Genomic DNA, 15431 nt, shown 5'->3' on the forward strand with positions numbered 1-15431 from the left:
CCTATGTTATTAAGACAAATACATAATTTTGCTAACGGAGGTGTCACCATTCTAAATTAGTTTTAACATCTTCCAAGAGGGATCATGCCCTCAACAGGTGCTTCGTCCACTGGCCAAGGCATACTGATTTATTCCTCTGTAGCTGTGTGCCATTCTGTACATCCTGCCAAAACCTGAATGGAGATTAAACCATCACTACCAATGCTTATTTCATTTCCAAAAATATTCTTCAAACAAGTATGCAAAAGACTAGCTGAAACACATGGTTCTAATGCAGAGCTTAATCCTTCATCTCTTAAAGTAATTGGGTCTCAAAATATTCTCTGGTTATCCCATAACTGCATGATCCAGCTTTTCCCACTAAGCCAAAATAAATGCCACTACTTTCTTCTTTAGAAATTCCTCTCATTCAAGCTAGAAAAAGCCAAATCTCTCAAATCTATTTCCAACTTGTAGTTACTTGATCCAAGTTCTTTGTCTACATTCTGTATCATACCACCCAACTTGGTGAAAATCCAACAAGCATTTATGAACCGCTATTGTTAGAAGTGGCTTTAAGGCACTGGCTGTAAGAAAATCACCATTAGAATACAAGTGGGCTTCCACAAGTTTTTTCGATAATTTTAAAAGATAAAGGCTATTCAGATGTTATTGGACTGTCTAGCCAACATATGCAGACTATTGAGACATTCCACAGTAATACTTTTTCCTACTACTGTATGCATCAATATTTTTAAAATATTTATTTCAGTTCTATGCTGTCTTTCTTTCACAGTGGAACCTAAAGCCACTTCCATAGAAAATCAAATTAATTTTTTTTTAAAAAAAAAACAATTAAGAATGATCTCATTAAACATTGAATAGAATCATTTGAAAGCTTTTCAAATGTTAAAAATAAATAAAATACACATTAAAATAAGACTATTGAATCTTAACGGGAATGGGTAGCTAATGAAGAGACAATTTCGGAAGTGATTCCACACTGCTAAAAATATGCAAACTTTATTGCAACTAAATCTCATTTAAATTCCTGGCCAAAGGTTGGTCACCCTATGTTGCACAGTCACCAATCTGAAAAGCCATTGCTTTTTTCTTCTCAATGTGGTACTGAAACAGAGATTATTAACAAATATCCAGTCCTAGTGAGAGTTACAGTGTCTTCCTTGGGCTCATAAGGTCAGAATTTGCCAACCTTAGTAAATACAAGCAATTAAAAATCTCATTAACACAGGTTGTGAAGAAGCATTGATTTCGAAGGAATGTATGCATTTCACCGAAATGATGTGCTTTTTTCCATTTCTTCCTCCTTAGCTGCTAAGTTATCTTGCTACACAAGGCCAAAGCAATACTGAAATATGCCAGGTTGTTTTGGGGGAAATTAGGAAATTTCCACACAAAATAGTTCAGTCAGAACACCAGTTACCTTCCTCTGTCATTTTACATAGACATCACAGCCTACAAATCCATCGTATGATACATGTATTATTAAAATAAACTGTTATAATTAGAAAGGATTTCTGTTTTAAATAGATTTTCTTTGCAAAGTATTCCGTTACGTTGTTCTTGGAGACAATATTCCAATACTGACCTTTGTGCTGATGTAGGGAGAAGTTATTGACTTCTCCTTTGACCCTTCTTGGCCCTGGCTAATAATTCTGAACACTAAATTAGAAGAGGTAGCTAAAACTCCAGAGGATGGGATCAGAATCCAAAGTGGCTTTAACAGATTACAGAGCTGGACCAAAACTAACAAAACAAATTTCAACAGGGAGAAATGCAAGGTGCTGTACTTAGGTAGAAAAATTGAAATGCAGAGATGTGGGATGAGTGACACCTGGCTTGAAAACAGTACCTGTGAAATCAATCTTCAGTAGATCACAAACTGAACGTGGGTCAACAGTGGGATGAGGCAGGTAAAAAGGTCAATGTGATTCTAGGCTACATCAATAGAAGTACAATGTCTAGAGACACATCTATTTGGATCGCAAACAGCAAGGCCAATCTTGAGTGAGGTACACTGAATCAACATCACCATGGTCCATGTGGTCCAGCCACCAAGCCAGCTCTGGGGCTGGTGGGTGTCCACAAGCAGATCGCCTGGATGGCCCAGCAATTAGATAACATCAACATGGCCCAGTCATTCTGGAAACAGTTCAGAACTGCTAGATTGCTATTCTAACCTTAGCCCGATCATCCATTCACCCCAGACCAACTAATTTGACATCTGTAGATGGGAACTAGATCAAGGAAAGTAATAGTACCACTCTATTATGCTTTGGTCAGTTCTGGGCAAGACAATTCAGGAAGGATATTGACAATCAGGAATACATCCAGAGAAGGGTGACCAAAATGGTAAAAAGTCTGGTAGCCAGTCACCATGAGGAGTGGATTTTTTTAGCTTGGAGAAGAGAAGGGTGAGAGAAATTATTATTATTATTTTATTATGACACAGCAAACAAGATAGATATGCAAGGAACTTTCCATGCAATGTTTTGTTGTGCCAGCTGTCAGCTCTAGTTTGTAGTGCGGTTTTCTTGTACTGATTCTTTGTCTGCTGTGTTTTGAGAAGTTTCTGATTTTTGACTTCAATCAAAGCAGGTTCTTCACTTTGCTTTACATATTCTGCCAGGACATGTTCTTCTTCTTTGACTGTTGGTTTTACTTGTAAGAGTCCTCTACCCCCTGATCTTCTAGGCAGATATAGCCAGTCAACATCACTGCGGGGGTGCAGTGAATGATGAATGGTCATGAGTTTTCTTGTTTTTCTGTCCAAGTTGTCCAGTTCCACCTGTGTCCAGTTTATGATGCCAGCAGTATATCTTATGACAGGTATGGCCCACGTGTTTATGGCCTTGATGGTGTTGCCTTCATTGAGCTTGTTTTTGAGAATTTTTCTGACCCTTTGTGTGTATTCTTTGCTGACCACAGTTTTCACATGTTCATGCTTGATGTTGTCCAGGTGTAATATGCCCAGATATTTATAGGCCTCTGGTTGGTGACACTTTATTGTTTGGCCACTAGGCATATTTATGCCCTCACTTTCAATGATTTTTCCCTTCTTCAATGCCACTGTCAAACATTTGTCCAAACTAAACTCCATGCTGATATCAGTGCTAAAAATTCGGACAGTGTTAGTCAGAGACTGGATTTCAGTTTCCGCTTTCCCATACAGCTTCAGGTCATCCATGTACATCAGATGCGAAATTTTGTGAGATTTTTTTAGATGTTTGATAGCCAAGATTTGTTTTTTGTAAGATTGTTGACAGAGGGATCATGGCAATAATGAAAAGCAGAGGGGACAATGAGTCTCCCTGGAAAATTCCTCTTCTGATGTTGACAAGCTTTCATTTCCAACAAACAGTTCAGTTTTCCAGTGCTCCATCATGTTTTCAATAAAGGTGCCAACATTTTTACTAATCCCAATGGCGTCCAGGCACTTGATGATCCAGCTGTGTGGGAGTGAGTCAAAGGCCTTTTTGTAGTCAATCCACATCATGTGAAGATTAGCTTTTTGGCTTTTACAGTTCTCCAGAATCATTTTGTCAATTAATAACTGGTCTTTTGTGCCCCTGCTTTTCCATTTGTTGCCTTTCTGTTCATCTGGCAAGATGTTTTTTTCTTCAAGATAGTTTTGAATTTTGTCAGCTAAGCCGCCAGTCAGTAGTTTAAACATAGTGGGCAGACACGTTATTGGCTTGTAGTTTCCTGGTGCTGCTCCTTTTGCTAGATCCTTTTGTATCAGGTAAGTTCTTCCAGTTGTTAGCCATTCACTGATACTTCCTTTCTGCAGCATCTCATTGAATTGTTGGGCCATTTTTCCATGTAAACTAATCAGATGTTTGAGCCAAAATCCATGAAGTTGATCACTACCAGGCGATGTCCAGTTCTTGACTTTTGCACTCGTTTACTGATAATTTCAGTTGTTATTTCCATCTGTTCCATTTTGTTCTGTGAGAATTTTCATTCAAACTCCTTTGTCCACCCAGCGTTTTTGTTGTAGTTCTTATTATTTTCCCAAAGCTCTTTCCAGAACTTCGTTGTTGCAGTTTTCTCTGGCTTTATGGTTACTGTGTCTGTTGTTTGGTTCAGACTCTGATAGAACCGTCTTTGGTCTGATTGAAACAGTTGATTTTGTCTGTACTGGATGATTCTGGCTTCATATCTTTCAATTTTTCTGGCTGTTGCTGTAATTTGTTCTTTCACGATTTCCAAAGCTTCTTCAATTTTTCTGGTGTTCAGCCAAGTACTTCCTGATCAGGTATTGCTTGATTTTGTCATTCTTCAGTTTCTTCTCTTTCATATTTTTCAGGTCACTTGCATCTGATCAGAGTTTCTTGATTTTCAACTCTAGCCTGACCTTCCACTTTGGTTTTCCAGTCAATTTTCTTTGGGGCTGCCTTGGTTGTAGGAGCCCAAGCTCTTCTATTACTATCACTGCTGCACTGTAGGCATACAGGTTTGTTTGTTCAATTGATGTTATTTGGACAGTGGAGAGTACTGTATTCACATCTTTAATGAGAGGCACCAGGTGTTTCTTGGGCACTGCTTTTAGAGTTGGGAGCCGCTTTCTTATTGCATTTGCTGCAGCATGAGCCATGATCTTATCCTTGAGCTCTTGTTGTCTTGCTGTCAAGGTTCCTGGTGGTTCAAAAGGTGTCTCAAGTGCTGGTTCTTCAAATTCTTGCAAAAGCTCCACACTTTCTCCTGGTTCAATCTGTTCCACCATTCCAAGTGTTGCTGGAGTCTCCGCTGGTGTCTATGCTGTGGTCTGATGGTAATTTGCTTTGCAGATTTTCTGGATTTCTTCGAGTTCAACTTCACTGAACACTTTGTTTCTGATTATGAATCTTCGTTGGTCAGCCAGTCGGGGTTCTGTTATCTGTGAGTCAGAGTACCCTTCTTTCCATAGCTGATGCATCCTTTTTTGGTAGCCACGCTTTTGAGGTTCAGAGTTGTAATAGCATTTCATAACTGTGCGGTTTTCTGGCATTGTATATTTCTGCCGCTTCTGTGACTGTTCATTTGTATTTTGATTCCGTAGCCCACTTGTCGATGGATGTCCAGAATCAGCAGCATCCACTGCAATCCTTTTTATCCTGGTCGACAACCGAGCCAGTATAGACTTCATTTTGGTTTGATTCTCCATAATGCTAATGGGTTAGGTGCTCTGAGTTCTGCTCCTCAGCCGAGGCCTCTCTGGCTTGGTTGGACCTGCCAGTAGTTACCACTACCGCCAGCACAGCCCTCAGTCATCATTGGAGCAGTTAGGCCCCCCCACCACGTCAAGGTGGCACCTGCGGGGGGATGATGATGATGATGATTATTATTATTATTATTATTTTATTGTATGACACAGCAAACAAGATAGATATGCTGGATTTCGTATCACAAAATCACAAGTCGAACACTTCCCAAGTGTCTAGCACTGTGTGATGTATTTTTGGATGATGCGCGCAGATCCCAGTAGGGTGGCCTTTTTCAATATTATTATTATTGTTGTTATTATTTTATTGTATGACACAGCAAACAAGATAGACATGCTGGATTTCATATAATAAAATCACAAGTCGAACACTTCCTAAGCATTTAGGACTGTGTGATGTATTTTTGGATGATTCGCGCAGATCCCAGTAGAGTGGCCTTTTGCAGTTGACAGATCGTAATTTTGTCAATGTCTATTGTTTCCAAATGCCGGCTGAGATCTTTTGAGTTTCCCCAAAAATAAGACAGTGTCATATATTAATTTTTGCTCCCAAAAATGTGCAAGGTCTTATTTTCAGGGGATGTCTTATTTTTCCATGAAGAAGAATTCACATTAATTGTTGAACAAAAAATGAACATTTCTTATATACTGTACAGTAGTTGTCATCACAAACCAGCATAACTAAACAAACTGTGAATCTTATCAAGAATTTCTTGTTACTACCATTATTTCCATGTACAACCATCTATGGTACGTACATTTACCGATCCTGCAAGCTTTGGTGTTCTGTTTGGCGGGCTTGCTTCCAAACAAAAACTTTGCTACGTCTTACTTTCAGGGGAGGCCTTATATTTAGCAATTCAGCAAAACCTCTACTAGGTCTTATTTTCTGGGGATATCTTATTTTTGGGGAAACAGGGTAGTTGTGCCTCTGTTTGTAGTCTATGCGATTTTCTTACAGCAGCTCAATGATCAATGGTTTCGTCAGCTTCCTTGCACAGTCTGCATTTTGGGTCATCAGCTGATTTTTCGATCTTGGCCTTAATTGCATTTGTTCTGATGGCTTGCTCCTGGACTGCAAGGATCAGGCCTTCTGTTTACTTGGATCTGCGCTTATCATCCGAAAATATATTACACAGTCCTAAACACTTGGATGTTCGACTTGTGATTTTGTGATACGAAATCCAGCATATCTATCTTGTTTGCTGTGTCATCCAATGTTGTTGTGTCAATAATAATAATAATAATAATAATAATAATAATAATAATTTCTTGCCTGCCTCATGGCTCAAGGTGGGTAATAGAACAATTAAAACACATAAACACTGCAAAACCACCACAAATGCACATATTAAAACTTACTTCTAAAAAGCTACACACCAAAATGTATCTCTATAAAATACATATTAAAATACACAAAACAGAAATTAAACAAATGACACATATTTAAAATTCATGTTCAAAGACTGTCTGGTTGCGAATATGTTAGCCATGTTTAAATATTTGAAAGGATGTCATATTGAGAATGGAGTAAGCTTATTTGCTGCTGTAGTGGGCCCGGGCTGTGGCGCAGGCGGGAGAGCAAGCCAGCTGCAATTAACTGCAATGAATCACTCTGACCAGGAGGTCATGAGTTCGAGGCCCGCTTGGAGCCTATGTTTGTTTGTCTTTAAAAAGGCATTGAATGTTTGCCTATATGTGTAATGTGATCCGCCCTAAGTCCCCTTCGGGTGAGAAGGGCGGAATATAAATGCTGTAAATAAATAATAAATAAATAGTGATCAGGAGGTCGATCTACACTGTTGAATAAATAGTTTGACACCACGTTAACTGCTATGGCTCAATGCTATGGAGTTTTGGAGTTTTCGGAATTGTAGTTTTACACATCTTTAGTGTAGTTCCTCACCAAACTATTGCTCCCGTATTGAGCCTTTGCAGTTAAAATGGTGCCAAACTGCATCATAGTGTAGATTCATCCTAGAATATGGAGCAATGGATTCAAACTGCAGGAAGAGATTCCAATGAAACATGATAAGACCTGTTTGACAGTGGATTATGTTGCCTTAGAGTTTAGTGGAGCCTGCTTTTGGGTGTGTGTGTGTGGGGGGGGGAGGGTCAAACAGAGGCAGGATGATTATCTGTTGGGAGTACTTTGATGGTCTATTCCTACATGTTTGGAGGTTGGACTGGACAACATTTGTTGGTCTCTTATAATTGTATAATTCTGTAAATTCGTAGATTTTACATCTGTTTGTACTTCTATCACAAGCTTTAAAAGTGTCTTTGAAAGAAAAGAAATCCTTTTATTAGCAGCAGCAGGAAGGGGGTGGGACAAGCTTAGTGCGGTGTAGTGGTTTGAGGCCAGTTTTTCAATTCTCTCCCAGTAGGTAAATTGAGCATGCCACACACTCTAGACTCAGAGGAAAATGCTGGCAAAGGTTGGCATCAAATTTGCCAAGAAAATCCTACAATAGGGTTGCCATAAATCAGATTCAACTTGAAAGCACAACAAAATTAATAGGAACTGAAACCATCCCAAGTATGGAAAGCCAACTCCAAATTGTCATCCGAACAACATATGCCAAGTCCAAGCAATTCTTCTACTTCTGTGGCAGCTTCTTCCAGCTAAATATTCAGGACAAGAATGCTTTGGCTCTCACCTTTCAGCCAACACCAAGACTTGTGACTCTGGCAAGCTAGCCCAGCATATGTCGACTAAGCAGTGGGGAAACCAAGACTCAGTCCATGCCTCTGAAGCAGATTCTCTGTGCTGCTTGTTTAATTGATGTCACTTGGCTGTTACCTAGTTTGAAAGTCCCAACAGATCTGGGAAGACAGAACACAAATGTTGTATAGTACAATAAAATAAAATAAAAATTATGAAAAAGTGAACTTGCCCAGCTAGGATACAACATCACAAACATCGCCCGGGAAAATTTGCAAGTATAATGAAGAAGTCGTTAGTAGCCCTTTTTCTTGCATATTAGTTCCCTTCACCCATACATTGTCCACTACTAGAGTTAATTTTTAAAGAAGGATCAAGAACAATACGTCAGGACACCAGGGAACAATCAAACATATACAGTCATCTTCAAAAGTTGTTCCTTTCATCTGCTACTGGGGACTGTAATTCATTGCTAGATATATTCAAAAGCAGGCATGTAGCTGGGGGGGGGGGGGGGTTTGAGGGGCTTCAGCCCCCCCCCCCGAAATTCTCAGGGTGGTCCGTGAGAAGGCCTTACATTTATTATTTAAACTGTTATGTTTATTCATATCATGATCTGATCACCATGCTCAATATATCCCATATGCATGGGGGTATTGGGATATTGGGCAAGTGTTTAAATTTTCAATTCTGCAAATCAACTAATTCAGTTCAAAACTTATAAAATGTGGAATCTTTTGCTACAATCGTAAAAAAAAGATTGGGTAATGGCGTTTGCTGAAGAGTCATTTGTAAGTGAAATTTAAGCAAAAGATTATAGGACTTCTTCTGATAATTATGATCATCAATTTTTTTTGTGTGTCAGGAGCAACCAGAGTTGCTTCTGGAGTGAGAGAATTGGCCGTCTGCAAGGACGTTGCCCAGGGGACGCCCAGATGTTTTGATGTTTTACCATCCTTGTGGGAGGCTTCTCTCATGTCCCCGCATGAAGCTGGAGCTGATAGAGGGAGCTCATCCACGCTCTCCCCGGGTGGAATTCGAATCAGGCAGCTTTCAGGTCAGCAACCCAACTTTCAAGTCGCGAGGCTTTTATCCCCTAGGCCACCGGGGGCTCCTGTGATCATCAATATGATACACCTATTAAAGCTAAACTCTTATTTGACTTTATTACATTTGTCTGGGTTAACCAGCCTTTGAAACTGGACTGGGTATGGATACTAGATACTAGAACATGACATCGTTTATATATATATATATATATATATATATATATATATATATATACACACACACACCACACACACACACACACATATATATATATACACACACATATGTGTGTGTGTGTGTGTGTGTGTGTGTGTGTGTGTGTGTGTTTGTGATGGCATCACGGCGACCGACAAAACAACAAAAGTACAGGCCCCCCAACCTCGAAATTTGACAGCACAACCGATCATCCACGCCTCTAGGTTGATAAAACAAAAAGAAAAGAAAAATAAAGTCCTAATTAGAGGGAGAGCAATAATTGTTTTTATCCAATTTATCCAGTTTAGAGGGCTAATCTCTTCCCACTTGGTCTCCTAGCAACCAGCTTGTCAGCCAAGGGACAGCCAGGGTTCAGTCCAGGGGACAGGCAGATTTAGGCCTCACTTAGGCTTCTTCCACAGATTATCTAATTTGCACTGGATTATATGGCAGTGTAGACTCAAGGCCTTTCCACACAGCTATATTACCCATTTAAAATCTTATATTATCTGCTTTGCACTGGATTATCTTGACTCCACACTGCCATACAATCCACTTCAGTGTGCATTTTATACAGCTGTGAAGAAGGGGCCTCATATAATCCACTTCTAAGCAGATAATATAAGATTATCAATATGCAATAGACTCTCACTTATCCAACATAAACAGGCTGGCAGGATAAGTGAATATGTTGGATAATAAGAAGGGATTCAGGAAAAACCGATTAAATATCAAATTAGGTAATCGTTATACAAATTAAGCACCAAAACATCATATTATACAACAAATTTGACAGAAAAAGTAGTTCCATGTGCAGTAATGCTATGTAGTAATTACAGTACAGTCTCACTTATCCAACATTCTGGATTATCCAACTCATTTTTGTAGTCAATGTTTTCAATATATCGTGATATTTTGGTGCTAAATTCATAAATACAGTAATTACTACATAGCATTACATTGAACTACTTTTCTGCCAAATTTGTTGTCTAACATGATGTTTTGGTGCTTCATTTGTAAAATCATAACCTAATTTGATGTTTAATAGGCTTATCCTTAATCTCTCCTTATTATCCAACATATTCGCTTATCCAATGTTCTGCTGGCCCATTTATGTTGGATAAGTGAGACTCTACTGTACTGTATTTACAAATTTACCACTAAAATATCACAATGAATTTAAAACACTGACTACAAAAACATTGATTATGAAAAGGCAGACTGCGTTGAATAATCCAGAACATTGTATAAGCGAATGTTGGATAAGTGAGATTCTACTTTAATATGAAATAATTACTGGGATAGAATAATGCAGAACAATATAATCTCTACAACCAGGACAGTAAATAAACAGGGGAATTCCACACAGGAAACAATCAGGGCCAACTAACACCTCCCAACAAAATATTCCCATCATCAAAGTCTGGCAAATCCTCTGTTTTCTCAGGGCCACAGACAGGAGAAGCACATAAAATATCGCAAACACCACCACTCTGAAAACAAGGGAATTCCAGACAGGAAACAATCAGGGCCAGCTAACACCTCCCAACAAAAAATTCACTCAGGGAGGAAACAGCCAGGCTTTAAAGCTGCAAGGCCATTACATCCTAATCATTTTTCCTAATTGCAGCATTCATACTTGCCTCCAACAGACAAAAAAAACTAATCAGAAATATTGTATATTCACAACCTTTAGGAAATAATATCCCCTCATGGCACAGCGTGTTAAAGCGCTGAGCTGCTGAACTTCTGGACCGAAAGGCCGCAGGTTTGAATTGGGGGAGCGGAGAGAGCCCCCACTGTTAGCCCCAGCTTCTGCCAACCCAGAAGTTCAAAAACATGCAAATGTGAGTGCATCAATAGGTACTGCTCCGGCGGGAAGGTAACGCCGCTCCATGCAGTCATCCCACATGACCTTGGAGGAGTCTATGAACAACGCCAGCTCTTCGGCTTAGAAATGGAGATAAGCACCAACCCCCAGAGTCAGACACAACTGGATTTAATGTCAGGAGACAACCTTTACCTTTTACCTTAACTACCACCAAGTCCTCAATACTTTATTTCCCATACCACCAGACTTCGCCACAGCAACGCGTGGCCGGGCACAGCTAGTATATATATATATATTAGTCCCAACTAGAATAGAGCCATTTAATCAATCAGATTTATTTTTGACTTGACTCCCATTTCAGTGATTGGGGATAACCAACAGAATCCCAGTCTAGTTGTATAAGGAAATGACTCATGAAAGTGTTATATCTGTTTCAAAACACAAACACATATAAAGAGAACTGAGTGCTCAGTCTGTATCATTAAACAAGCTCATTCTCTGCTATCCAACAATCATTTATTCGGTAATAATCTCAAACACATCTGGTGGGATAGTACAAAATGAGTGATCTGATGACTGACAGTTTTACATAATTTTAAAAGGCTGGCACATTTATGCTATTAGATATTTTAAGCTGCTGAAAACTGAGTTTAAACTTCAGATTCATTAAAGCAGCAACATTGTGCTATTGAAATCAAATGATCATTAAACTCGTTTATTGGCATTTTGCAGGCCTGGCTAATTAAAACGACGGTGGTGTATTACAAGGTTAGTAAATTTAATAAACTGATAGCTATTAGCTAATTATCTGTGGGAAGGGAGTATATTTCTTGAGAGCCAATAGAAGTATTTGGTTTGAATACTAAGCCACAATTACATAGGAAGAATGTGCAGATTCATTATAAAATTGTTAAATCTTATAGAAAATGACTTGTTTTTATTAGCATGTTTAGAAAATATACAAGAATTCTATATTTGATGCGTTCCATACTTGGTAGTATTTAGCATTTAAGAGCATAATGAATACTCGAACTATCAAAGGCCTAGATTCACAACTAGTACATTTGGTAGACTGTTTCCTAAACTAATCTTTAGCTGCATCTGCTGGTTCCCCATTCAGTCAAGAGAAATGTGATATTAAATTATGGAGTACATATTTTTCTTAGAACTTAAGAACCTAAATGTGGAGAAATACAGTAGAGTCTCACTTATCCAACATTCACTTATCCAACGTTCTGGATTATCCAACTCATTTTTGTAGTCAATGTTTTCAATACATTGTGATATTTTGGTGCTAAATTTGTAAATACAGTAATTACTACATAGCATTACTGTGTATTGAACTACTTTTTCTGTAAAAATTTGTTGTATAACATGATGTTTTGGTGCTTAATTTGTAAAATCATAACCTAATTTGATGTTTAATAGGCTTTTCCTTATCCCTTCCTTATTATCCAACATATTCACTAATCCAACATTCTGCCGGCCCATTTATGTTGGATAAGTGAGACTCTACTGTATATCTTTTTAAAAAGTATCTTGATAAAAAATGAGAGGCCAGATACAACCCCATTGAGTTATATGCAGGGGTTGGCCTCATTCCTCTTTAACATGCAGAGTGTGTCTATTAACTATTTCAAGGAGAACAAACTTGTTAAAAGTAATAAAATGGTCTCAGCTACAGTAAAGTAAAATATTTACAACCTCAGCTACCCAAATCAAAATTTTGGGTAATTGGCTTAAAAACCACGCTAGTATTCATTTTGTCAAGATACTAGACTAGCTTAAATACAGGTAATCCATATTTAATAATAATTAATAATTAATAATAATAATAGTATTTATTACTTGTATCTCCTGATGGCTCAAATTCAAAAGGAGCATAAAGTACAGACAATAAATTACATAGATAAAACACACAAAAAATTAAACATGCACCAAACACACATATACAGGATTGACATATAGTAGCAATAGAATGTAAATCAAAACTCGTGATTGATAGTTAATCAGGTAGTCTGCTGGAAGAGATAGGTCTTTTAAAGTGTTTTAAAGTCCAACAGCTTGTTTAGCTGTCGGAGCTATTCTGGCAGGTCATTCCACAGTCTTGGGGTGGTCCTCTGGGTGACAGCCACCAGTTAGGTTCTAGCTGGTTGGAGTAAGTGTCCTCCAGAAGACTTAAGTCCTAAAGGTACAATCAGCCCTTGACTTTTGCTGGAATCATGAACTACTCACTGTAATCCCGGGGGACTCCCTTGTCCCCAGCCTTTTTCTCCCCCTGCCTATTCACTCACTCCTCTTTCTATACCTGCTTGCTCATTCACGCTACTTTTCTCCAGTTGCTAACCACTCCTACAGCCAAGGCACACACAAAAGTGCTGGGGACCATGGAAGGAAGGGGCCTGGGAAAGTAGCCAGGGATAGCGGAGACCTTCCTCTCCCTTTACTTTATTCACCCTGATCTGCTAACTGGGTCACAGAGGCCAACACAGCTCCACTGGGTCCTCTCTGTTGCAGGGAGGGTCCAAGCAATGCCACTGCTGTATCCAAGATCTTCACCCTCCACAGTTGTTGTGTGCCTCAGCTGCTGATGTCATTTGTGTTGCTCAGGTATAGAATCATAGAATAGTAGAGTTGGAAGAGACCTCATGGGCCATCCAATCCAACCCCCTGCCAAGAAGCAGGAAATCGCATTCAAAGCACCCCCGACAGATGGCCATCCAGCCTCTGCTTAAAAGCCTCCAAAGAAGGAGCCTCCACCACAGTCCGGGGCAGAGAGTTCCACTGCCGAACAGCTCTCACAGTGAGGAAGTTCTTCCTGATGTTCAGGTAGAATCTCCTTTCCTGTAGTTTGAAGCCATTGTTCCATGTCCTAGTCTGCAGGGCAGCAGATAGAAACAGAAATGTGAGGTATGCAGCATCAGGAGAAGGAAAAGCAAACATCACACACCATCACCTCAGTTGTCCTTTTAGTCCCTGGTTCCTCCTTCTCTTCCTGTTGCTGTACGTCATGTATAACTCATTTGCCTGGACAAAGGAAGAAAGGAACTGGACACTCCTTGCTTCTCCCATCTGTGTCTTGCTCCCTGCCTTTCCCATCATGAGCTTAGAATATCAAGTAGGTACAGAATGCAAAAGATCTTAAAGACAATATATTGTGTACAAGCTGTAGGCAAAAAGATTATTTGAGACTGAGAAGACAAATTTGGGATTGCACAGCACCTTAAAAACCAAGGATTAGCATCTTCCTTGAAACTCTGGATGGTGGTTCTAAATTTGTAAATCTTTTCTCTATGACTTTGGTAATAATAGATCAAATTGCAGGAAACAAACAACAGGGATAGTCAGTCCAACATTATGAGCTGCAAATGAAGAAGAACAGTTATGTGCGGCTTGGTTTTTTTTTTTTTGTCTATCTATATATAAAAAAATGTTATGTTCATTTTATTTTGGAGTAAACAACAAAGCCACTGAACCAAATCACACCAAATCACTATGCCACAAAAGACAAAGTAATCCAAAGTATGTCTTAAAAAAACCTCCAAGAAAAATAAATTCATAATTAGAGGAAGAGGAAGAACTGTTTTTTTTCCCATTGCTGCCAGTTAGAAGGGTAAGCTCCACCCACTTTGTCTTCTAGCAACCCACTCAGCCATTTAATGGCACTCAGGGCCTCTTCAATCGGGCCTCTTCCACACTGCCTATAAAATACAGATTATCTGATTTGAACTGGATTATATGGCAGTGTAGACTCAAGGCCTACCACACACCTATATAACCCTGAATGCCAAGGCAGGATAATCTGCTTTGAACTGGATTATCTTGAGTCCACACTGCCATATAATCCAGTTCAGTGTGGATTTTATACAGTTGTGTAGAAGGGGCCTCATATAATCATGTTCTAAGCAGATAATATAAGATTATAAATATGTAATAATTACTGTGGTATGATAATACAGAACAATCTAATCTCTAAAATCAGGACAGTAAATAAAGAACAACACTCAGAAGACAGGGGAATTCCAGACAGGAAACAATCAGGGCTAGCTAACACCTCCCAACAAAGGATTCCCTCAGGCAGGAAGCAGCCAGGCTTTGAAGTTGCAGGGCCATTAAATGCTAGTCAAGGTAACTAATTGCAGCATTCATACTTGCTGCTCTGAGACTATTCATTGCTATTCGACCTGGCCAAACAAGAATTCCACAAGGTAGAAAGTGGCCAGGCTTGCAAGCAGCAAGGCTATTCAGTGTTGTTCAACTTGGCCAACCAAGATTTCCCCTAGATGGAAAATAGGTTTTGAAACCACGAGGCTACTCCATCCCATTCAACCTGCCCAAGGAAGGATGCCCCTAGATAGAAAGTGGCCAGGCTTTGAAGCAGCGAGGCTATTCAGTGCAATTCCAATTGACCACAGCAACACGTGGCAGGGCACAGCTAGTTTATTATAAAGAGGGTTCTCAGAGAAAGCTTGAATATTAGGAGCCAA

General features: G+C 39.3%; 1 protein-coding gene across 3 annotated transcripts in view; it reads left to right on the forward strand.

The window, feature by feature from the left end:
• rasgef1a (RasGEF domain family member 1A) overlaps positions 1 to 15431 on the forward strand; it is a 455191-nt gene that overhangs the window by 56644 nt on the left and 383116 nt on the right. The window contains exon 2 of one of the 3 annotated variants that reach the window (XM_062975846.1): positions 11677 to 11712. The exons of the other annotated variants lie outside the window; for them this stretch is intronic. The gene's annotated coding sequence lies outside the window, so the exon portion shown is untranslated. The remainder of the gene's footprint in view (positions 1 to 11676; positions 11713 to 15431) is intronic. 3 annotated transcript variants of the gene reach the window in all.

Source organism: Anolis carolinensis, chromosome 3, assembly GCF_035594765.1.
Source record: "Anolis carolinensis isolate JA03-04 chromosome 3, rAnoCar3.1.pri, whole genome shotgun sequence".
NCBI classification, from domain to species: Eukaryota; Metazoa; Chordata; class Lepidosauria; order Squamata; family Dactyloidae; genus Anolis; species Anolis carolinensis.